Consider the following 4,769-nt stretch of genomic DNA (forward strand, 5'->3'; position numbering starts at 1 on the left):
GTGTTTTTTCTTTCCCATGGATACTGATATATCAGAAAGAAATGAGCACTCTTTGGTAAAGAACATTATTTTTGCAAAAGGTATCAAGCCGTGTTCACTGTCAACAAGATCATTACTGGTCACACGTAGCTACTGAGCAATTGAAATATGGCTTGTCCACATTTTTCAATTGCTCAGTAGCTACGTGTGACCATTTATGACCTTGTTAAGACAGTAGGAACAGAAAACCAAACACTGAATGTTCTCACTCATAGGCGAGTGTTGAACAATGAAAACACACGGGCATAGGGAGGGGAAGATCACACACTGGGGTAGGTTGAGGGGTGGGAGGCTAGGGGAGGGTCAGCAGGGTGCGGACAGGCTGCGGAGGGAAAACACTGGGAGAAATGCCTGATGTAGGCGATAGGGGATGGAGACTGGAAACCATCATGATATGTGTGTACCTATGCAACAACCCTGTGGGATGTGCACATGTACCCCAGAGCTTAAAATACGGTCAAAAAAAAAAAAAAAAAAAGAAATACAGCTTTTCCAAATTGACAAGTACTGTAATTCAAAATATACATTGTATTTTGAAAATTTAGCACCAAAATGTAAGCATATAATGGCTCAATTTTGTAGTGATTAAATATTGAAATAATATTTTAGATAATCATGTTAATTGAATAAATCACCAATATTAACTGCACTGATTTTTTCTTAAGTGTGGCTACTAGACAATTTAGTCACATGTACTACTAACACTTTTGGCTCATGTTTTCCTTCTTTTCTCTTTCTTTCTTCTTTTTTTTTCTCTCTCTCTCCTTCCGTCTTTTCTTTTCTTTTCTTTTCTTGTCTTTTCTTTTCTTTTTTTCTTCAGGCACGAGCTCTCTCTGTAGCCCAGACTGGAGTGCAGTGGTATGATTTTGGCTCACTGTAGCTTCAAACTTCTGGACTCAAGCCATCCTCCCACCTCAGCTTCCCAAGTAGCTGGAACCACCAGCTACTGGGAGTGGTTGTGGGTGCCATCACACTCAGCTACGTTTTAATTATTTTGCAGCAATAAGGTATCCCTATATTGCCCAGGCTGGAATGCAGTGGTTTGATCTTGGCTCACTGCAGTCTCAAACTCCTAGGCTCAAACCATTCTCCTGCCTTGGCCTCCCAAAGTGGTGGGAATATAGGCATGAGCCACCATGCCCAGCCTCACATTACATTTTCACAGGAGAATGAGTGTTGCTCTAAAGCTTCCTTCAAAATAGGGGATAGGTTAAGGGAATAACAAAAGGCACGTGTTTGAGTTGTACTCTCATGTTTCAATCAGGGCAGCTCTGATTTTAATTTGTTCCACACAGTTGGCTTCTCCTTAAGAATTTGAAAATACAAGAATGCTAAGGAAATAAAGTCTTAATTGCTTCAAAATTTGTATATTTATGAATAAGATAAACTGAATAAAGATTTCTTATAAATCACTTATGGTCTCCTCCTTTTTGTCTGAGGCCTCTGTCTGAGATCTGATTAAATGACCATTCATCCTGATTTGCCTGGAGGAGCTTATAAACATGTTATCTCATTTTAAAAATTAACATTGTCCCCTTTCACTCTTGCAAGTATTACAGTTGGGGCTACAGTTTATATAATCACCCTAGTTCTGACCAACTTTTCACAAGTGTAACCTCAGAGTCCCTAGTATCCTTCCCTCAGAACATGTCTCTTGCCTCCTGCCCAAGGGTTTTCTGTTGATACTGCCATAAACGAGATCAGTGCCTTTGCCCATATTGGAGCAACCTAGAAATACAGAAGAAATAAAGCCCAATGAGTCCACCTTTGAGTAATGGAAGATAGAGCCAGGGAAGAAATTATTTTTTCTGTTTTTTCCCACATCTTTCCTTTCCTGGGATGGTTTGTAAATAGTATGTATAACATGGAGAATGGAAGTGTAAGTAATCAGCTTCAAGAATCAGGCATTCAGTCACATTTAGCAGTGAATAGCTCAATAACTCATTCTCATATTAGCTCTTTCTCTATCCCTTATTTTCTCTCTCTTGTCCCTCATTCTTGCTTCTTGCAGTAGGAACCCCTAATAAAATAACAGCACAGATGCCCTCTGCAGCAGGTATACTTTCTGCTGAATACAGGCCAAAATAATACCTTAACCTAGAAAGCTTAAATATGTCAGGCTCTGCCAGATTACTTTTCAGGTAAAGATCATAATAATAATATCTTTTATAATATCTTTTCAGGTAAAGATACTTGTACCCCACTGAAACCAATCAATATGGAACCTACTGAAAGCTAATCAATATGGAACCAATCTTTAATTTAGGAAAAGGAGATTTGGGAACTCTACTTAAACATGAATCATCATGTGATCCTATCCTAAATCAAACCTATTTTTTCATAACTGAGCTTTTGCCTTTAGAATATCATTAAGATGCAGTCATCATCTTGTACTTCATTTCTAGGAACCAGCTATGTTGTCACGTTCCTTTCACCTATGCTCCAGATTACCCATTAGGACAAATGTTTATACCAGCTATATTGTATTCTGTGTGCAGATCAATTTTTAGGACCTGTCATTTTTCTCCTGAAATTTTCAGCTCATCTCATTTCAATCTCTGTCATAAGAAATAGCAAATAAACAGGACCAATGCCACAAATGAGAAAAATCAAGGCATGATCACAACTAAAATCCATTCTACTGGGTCCAAGCTCATTGCTCTAGCCAGGAAATACCACACATACAAATGCAGAACTAAATTTTCACTAAATCATGTAGTGTGAAGCTACTGAGAGTATCAAAACACAAAATGTATATATCTAAAGAAATTTAAAAGAAAAAAATCGATTAGTAAGTCATTTGACAGTGAATGGAAAAATAAACAGTAGCCTCCATTGTTAAACGTGTTCTTTCAGCCAAGAAATGCTAAACTTTAAAGGTTTTTGACATAAAATGCTTTCAGATCAAGGAGTTATCCAACTTTAGTGCACATAATACACATTTGCAGGTTCTGATAAAATGCAGATTTTTCAAATTTCATTCAACAAAGATCCAGATTCCATAGGTCTTGGATAAGGCCCAGAAATCTGTAGTAACACTGAATGCAAAAATATCAACTCTGACCCAAAAATATCTATAAAACTACACATGGGTTTAAGGGGAATATAATTAAAATAATACCAAAAGTAGGCTGAAACTTAGCCCAATTTTAGAATTTGGAAGTACATTTCACAAACAATGAAGTCTGTGGAACTGAATTAAGAATGTGATTAATAGCGCATATATACTTTGACATTTGAAACAGAACAAATCTATCAGGTGGAAAGAAGGTAGAAAATATGTTACGACTTCTCTCAGAGTTTATACAAAGCAGAAAACTTGGCAGCACTTTTTCTACTACTGATATCATAGAGACAGTGATATTTTTTGAAAAGCCATGATTAGTGTACTCCCCATACCCACCATCAATATATACCCCAACTATACCTGTTTGGAGATTTTGACTCCCCAAAATGACCAGGTAAGAAATATGATGAAGTTGTCTCTGGTGAGATTTTTTATGTGTAGGAGTCAGGATAATTTAGGAAGGAAGTGTATTTCCATAATAAAAGCCTGCAGATCAGGGCCCAGGTGGAAAGACCACAGAATGTCTTTAAGATACAGTCATCATCTTGTAGCTAATTTCATTGGTTTGGGACAGTAATTCCTAAACTTTAGTGTATATTAGAATCGCTTATGGTATAAGCGCATAGCCAAATCTGGTAGAGACGAAAAAAAAAATTAAGGCCAATATCCCTGATTAACATCAATGCAAATATCCAAAAAATACTGGCAAACCAAATCCAGCAGCAAATCAAAAAGCTTATCAAGCACAATCAAGCTGGCTTCATCACTGGGATGCAAGGTTGGCTCAACATATGCAAATTAATTAATGTGATTCATCACATAAGCAGAACCAAAAACAAAAACCACATGATTAACTCAACAGATGCAGAAAAGGCCTTCAAAAAAATTCAACATTCCTTCATGTTATAAACTCTTCATAAATTAGGAACACAACTCAAAATAATAAGAGTCATCGATGGCAAACCCACAGCCAATATACTGAATGGGCAAAAGCAGGAAGCATTCCTCTTCAAAATTGGCAAAAGACAAATATACCCTCTCCCACCACTCCTTTTAATTATATTATTGGAACTTCTGGCCAGAGAAATCAGTCAAGGGAAAGAAATTAAGGGTGTTCAAATAAGAAAATAGGAGGTAAAATTACCTCTGTTTGCAGATGACATGATCCTATATTTAAAAAACTCCATTGCCTCAGCCCAAAAGCTTTTTAAGCTAATAAGCAACTTGAGAAAAGTCTCAGGATACAAAATCAATATGCAAAAATTGCTAGCATTTGTATACACCAACAACAGGCAAGCAGAGAGACAAATCATGAATGCACTCCCATTCACAATTGCTACAAAAAGAATAAGATAGCTAGGAATACAGCTAACAAAGGACATGAAGGACCTCTTCAAGGAGAACTGTAAACCACTGTTCAAAGAAATCAGAGAGGACACAAACAAATGGAAAAACATTCCATGCTTATGGATAGGAAGAGTTACTATCGCAAATACCAATAATGCCCAAAGTAATGTGTAGATTCAATGCTATTCCCATTAAACTACCATTAACATTTTTCACAGAATTAGAAAAAAAGCTAATTTGGAATTCATATAGAACCAAAAAAGAGGCTGAATAGCCAAGACAATCCTAAGCAGAAAGAACAAAGCTGGAGATATCA

Source organism: Sapajus apella, unplaced genomic scaffold, assembly GCF_009761245.1.
Source record: "Sapajus apella isolate SASKATOON/1434 unplaced genomic scaffold, GSC_monkey_1.0 scaffold145, whole genome shotgun sequence".
Classification (NCBI taxonomy): Eukaryota; Metazoa; Chordata; class Mammalia; order Primates; family Cebidae; genus Sapajus; species Sapajus apella.